The sequence below is a fragment of the Equus przewalskii genome, chromosome 7 (assembly GCF_037783145.1).
Source record: "Equus przewalskii isolate Varuska chromosome 7, EquPr2, whole genome shotgun sequence".
NCBI lineage: Eukaryota > Metazoa > Chordata > Mammalia > Perissodactyla > Equidae > Equus > Equus przewalskii.
Genome location: NC_091837.1, coordinates 13573190 through 13585765, shown reverse-complemented (window position 1 = coordinate 13585765; position 12576 = coordinate 13573190).

Genomic DNA, 12576 nt, shown 5'->3' with positions numbered 1-12576 from the left:
CACCGGGTTTGGGGGCCCACTTGGAACCAAAGGGTGGAAAGACAGCTGCTGGCAAGGGCAAGAGGGGGCAGGCTTCCAACCTGAGAACCCCACTTTCCTCTGACTGCCCAAGCTAATAATCATAATAGCAAACATTTATCAAATCCTTACGTTGGGCCAGGAGCCAAGCACACTGCCTTCTGTACATTATCTCTGTGTTTCCCAAAGCATGGGGGGATAGTTTCAGGTCATTTATTCATTCAACAAACATTCATTAAGCAGCTATTATGTGCCAGGCTCTGTGCCAGGGATAGAACAGCAAACAAAATACACAAAATACCCTGGCCTTGTAAAGCTTAATTTCCAGTGGTACAAACATTTTTTAAATACAGTTATGACATGTGTTAAGAAAAAACACTCAGCATGTACGATGTCACCAACATTATGGCCTTGGGATGAAGTTCTATGTTGAAAAGATGATTTAAAGGAAAAGGTTAAGTAAATAATAAAACAGGTGATTCACAGATGGGCTGAAAGCATGATGGGGCTTCTTCTCCCACACAGCCCTGATGTAGATATTATAGTTGGTCCCATTATACAGCTAGGGAAACTGAGGCTCGGGGAGGTGGAGTCCTTTGTCTGAGGTCACACACAGCTGGGACATGGTGGAGGCTGGATTTGAACCCAGGTCAGTCTTCAGAGCCAGGGTTTTACCCACCAGGCTGAGCCAAGGTCATACATCGGGTGCCCTGTTCCATCTAATTGTCAGTTCCCTGCCGCCAGCAACCAAAGATGACTTGCACGTGGCTTGTATCCCCTCTACAGAAATCCCGCCAGGAGGTCACGCAGGCTCCCCTCGCTCCTGTTTTAGGTCGAGGAGGACTCTGGGGGGCCTATTTCATATCCTTCCTTAAGTTTGGGGCCAGACCCCCCAGGGGACCCATTCACTCCACAGCCTGACTCAGGGGCTGGTGGGAGCAGCCCGTTTCCCACTCCAGGGATTACCCTGGGAACCTCCAGCTCCTTCCTCAGCCCCGACAGGGCTGCGCAGCATTTGTGGCTGTGTCTGCAAGCAGCACTCAAGCCTGCCAGCACTGCAGCCAGGAATGCAACTTAGGGCATTTTCATTTCCAACCCCAGGCCAGCCAGCTGCCCAGAGGGGTGAGAACATCTCCCACGCATCGCATGCCAAGCGCTCCCTCACTCCGCCATTAACCCGTGTGGTAACCACCATGATTGTTCCCCTTTCACAGACGAGAAACTGAGGCAGGGAGAGCTAAGTAACTTGCCAGAGGTCACACAGCTGCTCAGTGACAGAGCTGGCTTTCCCACCCCAGACGGTCTGGCTCCAGAGCCCAAGGTTGGCAAACTCGTTCTAAGGGCCTGAGAGTAAACATTTCAGGGCCACTGCAACTGCTCAACTCTGCCACTGTAGACTACAGCGGCCACAGACAATATGTAGACTAACGGGCATGGCTGTGTGCCAATAAAACTTTATTTATAAAAACAGGTGGGGGGCCGGATTCAACCCACAAGCCATAGTTTGCCAGCCCCCACTTTAAACCACTGCACCGCACTGCCTCTTGTCATTTCTACAGTATGCACCCCGAGTTACCCACTGGGGGTTGTACCATAGGAAAAGCGAATGGACGACAAATACATTGGTCTTGGAGTCAGGAGGTGAAGCCCTGGGACCCTGAGGAGATCTTGTAGCCTTCAGGCTCTGTTTCTCCAGGGTTATTATGACCGTCCTGTGAGATAACGCATACGCAAGGGATTTATAAGACCGTCCCGTACAAACGCTATTATTGTCATTATTACTATTCTTGGGGCTCCCAGATACTGCTCCAGGAGCCACAGGAAATGTTGGACATCATTGTTAAGAGGCTCTCTCTGCGATTTCCGAGGTGGCCTCTGTCCCTCCAGTGGGGTCCCGATGGAGCCTCTCCACTCCTCCCAGCTGAGAGCCGTCACGTGGGATTCAACATTCTGTTCCCCGAGTAATTAAACCCGGCCATGGAAGCTGAAAGGTTGAACAAGGCACCTTCACAGCACCCCGAGGTGGTGGCAGCCACGTGAGCGACTCCACCTGTAAGCCGTCCCTGTTCCCGCCTGGACGGTTCTCTCTGTTGATGCTCCATTTTCAGTGGGAAGGACTCTGGGGCGAGGGGAGGTCAGCCCCCCGAGGAACATGCTCAGGACAGCGAGGGCAGCCACAGGGAAGGCCTTACAGGTGGAGGCTGGAAGGTTCCAGAGCAGTCAGGTCAGCCCTGAAACGGGGTGAGCTCCTCATACGGCGAGAATGTTCCACTTGTGCTGGAAGGATCTGTGGGTCATGCTGTGGGCAGGCACTGCACGGGGTCTGCACACAAGGGCCACCCTCACGAACCCACAGTCTGCTGGGGGGAGAGAGACGTTAGGCGAATAATTCGACACAAGAGGGATGGATGCTCAGGGAGGGGACAGGGGTCCTGATCCTAGGGGGGGTGCCCTGAGCTAGGGTTTGGATGAGCTCCCCAAGGGAGGAGCTCAGAGGTGAGCAGGACTTTGCTATGTGAAGCAGGGATGTGGGAAAGAAGGTTCCAGAACAGACCGTACAGTAGTCCTTTGGTGGAGGGGAACCTGGATGGCCATTGATGTGCATGCGGTCCCCGAACTCTCTCACAGGTTTTATTGCTACTCGACGTCATCCTGCACATCGTGGGTGCTCAAGAGATACTTCTTGGGGAGAAATGAATGATCCAGCCCCTTGCCTTTTGCTCCCCTGGACTGGCTCTTCAGGGAGAGACTCTGAGCAAGGGAGGAGGGCCTGAAAATATCACTCTGGATAACAAACTGCATAGACAACTGCCGAGAGTGAGCACGTGCGAAGTGCTTCATTTGCACAGATCGTTAATCCTCATAACAAGACCATGAGGCAGGTCTTGTCATTGTTTCCATTTAAGAGAAGAAAAAAACAAGGCACAGAGAGGTCACAACTCTTGTGCAAGGCCACAGGACCAGGAGGTTTCAAAGGAGTTCCCTCATCACATCCTTAGGTTGGATCTTATCACTCCTCCAACACCTCCCCATCTGACTCTGGTGAAAGGCAGACACTTACAACGGGTCTAGAGGCCCCAGATCTGCCCCCTCCTGGCTGACTCTGTCTGACCACATCTCCCACCTGCTCGCCCGCACTCACCCTCTCCAGCCATCTTGACCTCCTTGCTGATCCATAAATACTCCAATGAGCTCCCACCTCAGGACCTTTGCATGTGCTCTTCCTCCTGCCTTTAACACAATTCCCTCCAGACATCCAATTTGCCACCTAAAGTTGCAAACCCCTCCCCACCCCCTTCCATGCTCTGTTTTTGCCATAGCACTTATCAACATGTAATACCCCATATAACTTACGTACTTTGTTTGTCGTCTCTCTTCTCCACTAGAAAGTAAGTTCCACGAGGGCACGAATTGAGTCTGTCTTGTTCACTGCTGTTTCCAAGGCCTGGGACAGTGCTGGGCACACAGTAGGGTCTAAATGATTGTTGGCTGAATGAATGAACCCCACTGAGTTCCCTTCACCACCACAAATGCTCTCTCTAAAGGGAGCGCAAGGTGCAACAGGAGTATACAGTTGGTCAAGTTTTGGCAAAGGTTTCTGGGAATCCAAGAAGGAAGCCAAAACTAGAACAGAAAAAGGAATAAGGAGGAAGAGGTGGGACAAGGAGGGACAAGCAGGAGACAGTCCAGTCAAGTTACCATGATGGCAGCCCGTGAGGCCAAAGGGCCTGTTACACGCATTTAGGAGGATGCAGCCCCAAGGCCACCACTGAGAGAGATGGTCCCAACTTTTTCTCCGGCCACAGGGAAAACCGCTAAACAGTCCTACCATCAGAACGCCAAATGGATGCCGCTCGGTTTCTGTACTTCTCACCAGGGAGACACCCCGTCTTCATCCCAGACCCGGGTGTGCCAGGTATGATCTAGAATTCCGGAACCCCGAGTCTGAGCTCTCCCTGCAAGGCCACCCCCTCTGCTTCTCACCCACTCCCCGACAGGGCTGTCTGGCGGGCCCGCCCCTCCCCCTCCCGCGGGGTCAGAGGCGAGCGGAAGGGCGGTGGGCTCTGAGGTCTTCGCTCTGGGATGTGGAGAACCTTCGGGGAGGCGTCCGCGGGCTGCTTTGCCCCAAGTGAAGCCCAGGGGCTTCTTGAAGTTTCTCCAAACCAGTGCTTCTCTTTTGCAGCCCGTGGGGAGCCCCGGAGGGCATTCAAACGCCAGCTTGCTTGAGGGCAGAAGAGGCGCGGAGGGAGAGACGCTGACCTCAGTTCACGCTTTTGTACACCTCTGACTCCCGGAGCTGTGGAGGCGTTTCACATCCCCCAAAATGAATAATTAAAATCAACTGGGACGGGGGCTTCCCAACGTGTGCTCTGTGGACCGTCAGCACCACTTGGGAGATCGCTAGAAATGCAGAGCCCCAGGCCCCCCAGGACCACGGACAGCACCTCTGGGGGTTGAGGCCCAGGCATCTGTGTTTTGTTTTGTTTTGTTTTTAAAGATTTTATTTTTTCCTTTTTCTCCCCAAAGCCCCCCAGTACATAGGTGTATATTCTTCGTTGTGGGTCCATCTAGTTGTAGCATGTGGGACGCTGCCTCAGCGTGGTTTGATGAGCAGTGCCATGTCCGTGCCCAGGATTCGAACCAACGAAACACTGGGCCGCCTGCAGCGGAGCGCACGGACTTAACCACTCGGCCACGGGGCCAGCCCCCCAGGCATCTGTGTTTTTAAAAACTTTATTTTGAAATAATTTAGGCTTAAAAATTACAAAGTCAATACATAGAGTTTCCCTATGCCTTTTCCCCACCTTCTCCCAATGGCAGTATCTTACACCACGGACAGCTGTTCCAACCAGGATGCTAACATGATACGACATGATTAACTCGTCTATAGACACTTGGATTTCCCCGGTGTTTCCACTAATGTCCTTTTTCAGGTCCAGGATCCGATCTGGGATCCCACATGGCACGTCATTCTCCTACAGGCCTGTGATACAACCATCAGATCCAGCAAGGGGGCCCTGCCGTGTTAATCCACTGAATCTTCAGGCCCCATTTGGGTGTCACCAACTGTCGAAATCTAGTCCTTTATAGTAAAAGGGTACAATTCAGAAGCAGCCACACATTTAGTCGTCATATTTCCTCGGCGTCATCCGATATGCAACAGTTCTCAGTCTTCCCTCGTCTCACGTGATCCGGACACTTTTGGCAAGTTCTGGCCCGAGAGTTTGCAGAATTTCATCCAATTTGGATTTGTCTGACGTCTTCTTGTGATCAGACTGAGCCATTGCACACCCAACACCAAGGGCCAGGAAGCCACCGGTGGCCACCAGTTGAGCTGTATGCTCACCAAATTAGTTATTTGTTCCCAAAGCTGTTTATGCCAGTTGTACTTGTTACTACATATTTCAGTTAAATAGTATACAGCAGGGTAAAAGATGAGGGGAAAAGAAAGCTGTTTCTATGAAAACTAAGTGTTTCAGGAAAAACCTAGGAAAATCAAGTTCTTAAACAGATATTGATGAAGTTGTAGGGGTGGACAACTATAAAAGATAGGGGAATTAGGAAAATCTGGAAGGGTGCTGTATTCTGCTTTGCAAGTGTCTTTAAATTCTCATGACATTTAAAATAAGCCAAAAGAGACAGTCATCCGATTTGTGCAGGAAAGATATGAGACTTCAGTCCATTAACCCATTATGAATTACTTAACTCAATATTAATTAATTAGGTTAATTGACCCAATATTAATGTTGGAAGATTAATATGCAGCATAAAAATTAATATGCAGAATATTGGTATGTTTAAGTTACAGATAAGATGACATATTCTAGGATCTAGAGTTTTCTGTTTCTCTCCTCTAACCAACTTTTTCTGCTAACCCGCCAGACGCCAGTCAATGGGACAATGATATCAGGCTCCACATTATATGGCATCAGGGAAACGCAAATTAAAACAAGACTGAGATACCACTATACACCTATTAGAATGGCCAAAATCTAGTAAGCAAAGGCTGGTGGGGCTGTGAAGCAACAGGGACTCTCATTCATTGCTGGTGGGTGTGCAAAATGGCACAGCCACTTTGAGAAACAGTTTGGTGGTGTCTTATAAAACTAAACATTTTCTTTTGGGGATAAGATCAGCCCTGAGCTAACATCTGCCAATCCTCCTCTTTTTGCTGAGGAAGACTGGCCCTGAGGTAACATCCATGCCCATCTTCCTGTACTTTATATGTGGGACGCCTACCACAGCATGGCGTGCCAAGTGGTGCTAGGTCAACATCCGGGATCCGAACCAGCGAACCCCGGGCTGCTGAAGCGGAATGTGCGCACGTAACCACTGGGCCACCGGGCCAGCGCCTAAACATATTCTTACCATGGGATCCAGAAATCACACTCCTTGCTATTTACCCAAAGGAGTTGAAAACATGTCCACACAAAAACCTGCACATAGATGTTTATGGCAGCTTTATTCATAACGGCCCAAACCTGGAAGCAACAAGATGTCCTTCTGCAGGTGAGAGGATAGACAAACTGTGGGCCATCCAGACAGCGAATACTATTCAGCACTGAGAAGAAATGAGCGATCAAGCTGTGAACAGACGTGGAGGAACCTCTAATGTATATCACTAAGCGACAGAAGCCAGTCTGCAGAGGGTGCGCACTGTATGATTCACCTCTGTGACGTCCTGGCAAAGGGAACACTACGCAGACAGTGAAAGGTCAGTGGGCACCAGGGGTTAGGGGAGAGAGGGATGAACAGGGGAGCAAGGGGATGTTTAGGGCAGTGACACTGCTCTGTGTGATGCTGCAATGGCGGATCCGTGTCGCTGTCCATTTGTCCAAACCCACAGAATGCGCCACCCCAGGAGCGAACCCTACCGTCAACCAGGACTCTGGGCCATCAGGATGCATCAGTGGAGGCTCATCAGGAGTAACCAACGTCCCGCCCTGGTGGGGAGGGTGATAACGGGGGCAGGGGGTGCAGGCGATATCTCTGTACCTTCCCCTCAATTCTGCTGTGACCCTAAAACTGCAGTAAAAACATAAAATCTTTAAAATTAAAAAGAAATTATATCGGGCTGGTCTCTTGGCTCTACACAAAGACGTGTTAAAAATGAGCACTAAGAACGTCATTCAACCTTGAAAAGGAAGGAAATTCTGACACCTGCTACCACACGGATGACCCCTGAGGACGTTATGCTGTGAAATAAGCCAGTCACACAGAGACAAATACTGGATGATTCCTCTTATATGAGGTACTTAGAGGGGCCAAATTCGTAGAGACGGAAAGTGGAAGGGTGGTCTCCAGGCTGGGGGAGGGGAGAATGGGGCGTTAGTGCTCAGTGGGTGCAGAGTTTCAGTTTTCCAAGATGGCAAGCGTTCTGGGAATGGACAGCGGTGATGGCTGCACAACAGTGTGAATGGACTTAATGCCACCAAACTGTCCTCTTAAAAATGGTTAACATGGTAAATTTTATGTTATGTGCATTCTATCACATTATAAAAATAATAATAATATAACAGATAAATAAATAAACAATTCAAATATCTTGAACAGCAGAGAGTGAAAAGTTAGATTATTTCTATGTGCTTTGTTTATGGCTAAAAAAAATGGAAAACTGACCCAGATTATAGCTGCAGCAAAACATTTGCATGAAGTAAAACAGGTGGCTTTTAAGTAAATCCCATAAAAAGAAAAGAAAAAGAAAGGTCTGTAACAATGAACTAGTCCTCTTTTTTTTTTTTTTTTTTTTGGTGAGGAAGATTGGCCCTGAGCTAACATCTGTTGCCAATCTTCCTCTTCTTCTTCTTTTTCTCCCCAAAACCCAGAACATAGTTGTACATCCTAGTTGTAAGTCATTGTAGTTCTATGTGGGATGCTGCCACAGCATGGCTTGATGAGCAGTGCATAGGTCCGCACCCAGGATCTGAACCGGCGAACTTAACCACTCAGCCACAGGCCGGTCCCTGAGCTAGTCTCAACACGTGTGATGCTCGAGTACGGTGCCTGGTGCCTGGCAGGTAAACACTTGCTGGTTGTGATTGCAATCCTCCCACACCAGCCTCTGAGAGAAGGAGTCACAGGAAGCACGGAGCTCGTGCTGGCAGGACGCTGTCCAGCAGGGCTCCGAAGGGGCCGCTGTCCCCACTGCAGTCTCCGAGTTGCCGGGAAATCTCAAGACGGAACCAGAAGAGCCAGGGTTGGCGGCCCCAGAGGAATCCGTTCCCTCCCATCCATCATGACCCTGTGGGCTAATTTGGCTCTTGCATCCCCAGCCAAGGAATTCTTCTCAAAGAGAACGGAGACACCTTTGTCGGAAAAACTACGAAGAACCTCAAGGAGGCGAAGCATACAAACACTGAAAGAAGCTCGTCACAAAGACCACACAGTGTATGATTCCATTTATAGGAAATGGCCAAAATAGAAAAAGCTATACAGACAAAGAACAGATTGCCAGGGGCTGAGGGAGGGCCGTGGGGAAGAAATGGGGAGTAACTGCCACAGGGTGTGGGGTTTCTTTGGGGGGTGATGAAAATGTAAAATTGATTGCAGCGATGATTTCACAACTCTGAATATACTAAAAACCATCGAATTGTAACTGTAAATGGATGGATTGTATGGTATGCAAATTATATCTCAATACAGCTGGGTTTGTTTTGGTTTTTTTTAGTCGCTTTGGCTCTGAACTTATTTCTCCAGCTCCTCTAAGAACTCCAAAGTCTCTGATTAGGGCTGCGCTCATTTCACCACAGTTTTTTTAAAGAGCATTTCCTGAACACTTGAAAAAGACCCTTTGATGTCCATCGACGGGTCTCCTAGGAACTCTCTATTTAAAAGAGGGGGACGCGTGTTAAACGCTTGGCTTTCTTGGCTAGCCAGGGACCCGTGTTAATTTCCTTGTCTCCACGTTACTATGGCAACAGGAAGCTTCCACTGAGAGCTTTGGGGTGCGTCCAAAGGGACTGCAATTTGGACCCAGGCTGGTCTGCTGCCCCTCTGCCCAGCAGCCCCCAGACCCCAGCTGCCTCGCTGATGCTGACGGTCAGTGCACGGAGGGGCAGCCTGGAATTAGATGAAGCTGGAAATCCGAGAAGCAGGAGGATGCAGACAACAGCTCCTCTGGGTCCACACCCCACACCTGCCTAGTGGCCACCCTGAGTCGCCATCACCATGCAGGGAGAGCAGAGGGTGTTAGTCGCATCTTTTATGGGCTGGGATCTAAAACGGCATCTCGAGCTCCTGAACCAGTCTCCATGTCAACACGACCATATTTTTAGGCAGCAGTAGGCGGCTTCTCGGGCCGATGAGAGTGACACCACCAGGCCGGAAAGCTCTCATTAAACAGCTGGGGGAAAGGCAGTGGGTAACTGGGAGCCCCTTGTTCTCCCAGGTGAGTCACACCTGCAGAAGCTTCCTGTCTTTCCCCAAAGACTCGGCCACATGAAGTCAAAAGGGGCCTAAAGTCCATGCTGTTGGGCAGAACCACTGAGACAGAGGAGGGGCAGGTGCAGGGGGTGTAGGGTATGCAGCCTTCCTGAGGGCCCCCAAAGATCTTCACCTCCTGGTGAAACTTAGGTAGTCCCCTCCCACCTTGTACCAAGGTTGGCCTGTGTTGTGACCCATACGGTCCAGCAGAGGTGACAGCGTGTGACTTCCAAAGCTAGGACATAAGACAATCATGCTCTTGGAGCAGTCACGCTGGGGGAAGCTCAAGCAGCCCCATGGAGAGACCCACATGGAGGGGGACGGCAGGCCCTGGCCTCCAGCCGGCGCCAGCTCACCAGCACGTGAGTGAGCCGCCTCGGAAACGGATCCTCAGTGCAGTCAAGCCTTCGGATGACCACAGCCCCGGCCGGCATCACGGCTGCAACCTCAAGAGACCTGGAGTCAGAACCACCCAGCTAAGCTGCTCCCGGATTCTTGACACGCGCAAACTGTGTAAGATAATAAATGCTTATTGTCGTGTTAAGCTGCCACATTTTGGAGTTATTTGTTACAAAGCAATGGATAACTGATGCAGAGTGCATCCAGATGCCCCCAGGACAGCCAGAATTGTCTTGAGAGGAAAAGATAGCTTTATTAAGATTTTTCCCTCCGTGCTCCTTTCCCCAAACTATTTTTAGATAAGGAAGTGCTGTGTTGATGGACAGGGAGTCTAGAGACATGGATCTGTGTCCGGGGTGTGTCCTTCCCTCTAACAGCCTCAGTTTCCCCATCTGTAAAATTAAAGAGTTAAAGTGTAACCTGTCTGCTCTGAAGTCATAGGGCCTCATACTGGTTAAAACCATAAGTTTTGAGTCAGGAAGACTGGTTCTGAACCCTGGCTCTGCCAGTTGCTTGCTGCATGACCTTGGGCTAGTTACTTAACTTCTCTGAGCCTCAGTTTCACCTTCCATGAAGTGGGTTTGGTAATATCTACTACACGGCATTGTTACCAAAATCCAACGAAATAATAGATATAAACTACTTAGTACACAGGAAGTGCTTAATAAACGGTCTTTACCACTACCAATAACAAGATAGCATGGCAAATGCAATTTTTTCCACCTACAGCTAAGCTACAGAGAGGCCGGAGGATTTTACTGGTCTGGAGCTGGCTCAGGTGTGTGTATTTTTTTAAAAGCTCCCCAGATGATTGTTTGAGAAACTGCCCTGGAGGAAATTCCACACAGGTGCCAAAAAACCCTGCAAGAATTTCACTGCAGCGCTGTTTATAGCAGGGGATGACTGGAAACAAGCCCAATGCCCATCCACAGATAAATGGTAAATAAACTGTAAATGGAATAGTACGCAGCAGTGTAAAATTAAGGAACCAGAACTCCACGTATCAAGATGAATATAAATCAGTAAAATACAGTGCTGAACCAAAACAAAAAAAATGCAGAAGGATACGCAGAGTAAATGGAACATGGAGAAACACACAGAACATCACTATATATTATTTAGGAACAGATGCATAAAACAAGAAGCCATTCATGGGTACGATGAACGTCAAATTCAAGATGGTGGCGCCCTCTGGGAGGGGGAAGGGAATGTGATGGGGGAAGAGAATGCCATGGGCCTTCCGTGCATTGGTGATACGGCATTTCTTAAACTGGGTGGCAGGCACACAGGTACCCATTGTATTATCCACGCCTTCTGGATGTCTGAAATATTTCACAATTTAAAAATAGATGTGCATAAAAAAATATCTAGTACAATTGTGCACAGGTATTTTTTTTCTTGCTTATTTGTGCCTTCTATCATATCTATAATGATCCATTTTGCCTTTAAGAAATAAAGTAGTTGATTATTTCATTTTTAAAAAGCAGTTCTCTTAAATTTTTTGAAAGTAAGAAATACGGCTTCCCCAAAGGACTTCCTCTGAAAACAACACTTATTTGCATGTCTGAGATCCAATAGATTGGTGAAAATCAATTCCACGCCGTGTGACATGAGGAACATCGTGAGTCCAGAGCATGAGCCATCAGCCCAGGGACACCCACACGGGGTCCCCAAAACTCTGTCCCTTGGGGATGCCTCAGAAACTGGGCCTGATCCCACTGGGTACACATAATAAGGAGGATTCATCAGCAGTTAAGTCAGAAGGAGAAAAAAACTCCAAGCAGCCTGGGAAATGAGGGGAACTGGGCGGCGGGGCGAGAAACGTGGTCTATTTCCTTTTAAACAAAGTCCAGTCATTCTGGAGTCATCTCAACGCACCATAGCCTCAAGTTGGGGATTTTTGTGTTCCTAAGCAGTAGGATCCAACTCTGCCAGCAAGAAGCACTTGACTGCTCTTTCTTAAAGATGCACAAGGTTTGTTTTGTTTTGTTTTGCATAACGGACACATTTCCCAGGCAGCCACTTTCCAGGTTCTTTGTCAAGTGTCAAGGTAAGCTTTTAGAAAATTCCTCTGGGGCCCACGGGGAGGCAATTTTCACCCAAAACAGAATGTTTAAGGCAGAGAAAGCCAAGTTTTCAATATCGCTTTGGGGACATATTTTTTTGCATCCAACACAGCTGAATGTAGACCCCGTCAAGCAAGAAGATTGAGTTTAATCTCGGCCAAGGGATCTGAATGGGAGGAAGAGATGCCAGGTGAATTACTGCCCCCTGGTGTCCACAGACAGTGGTGTGATCATTTGCAGAGGCATTTGTAGTATTTCTTCCTAGGTTGCCGGCCACCATCTCCCACCCATTTTAAAAGCCTAAAACAGAGATTACAATCTGGCAGCCCTCTGTAGCCAGCGGGCAGACATACCAATTGTTTAAAAATCTGGAGATTTTGCTTAAAAATCTAGACCTGACATTTCTATGGAAAAATTGGAAAATCTGTCAACTTTTGGCCTGCACCCCAGCATCACAAATGTAGGCTCTAGCTGAGAAGCCGCTGCCCACTGTGGACAAGGCAGGGGATCTCACATTCTCCACACTCCCCACCTCTCCCTACTGTCTCACACTCAGGCAGTTTTACTCACTAATGCTTCTTGTGTAGCTTCTGGATTTGCTGGTGACCTACGCTCATTAAAGAGATGCCACTGGCATCTCAAGGAGTGGAAGGAGGATGGTGTCTTTGAA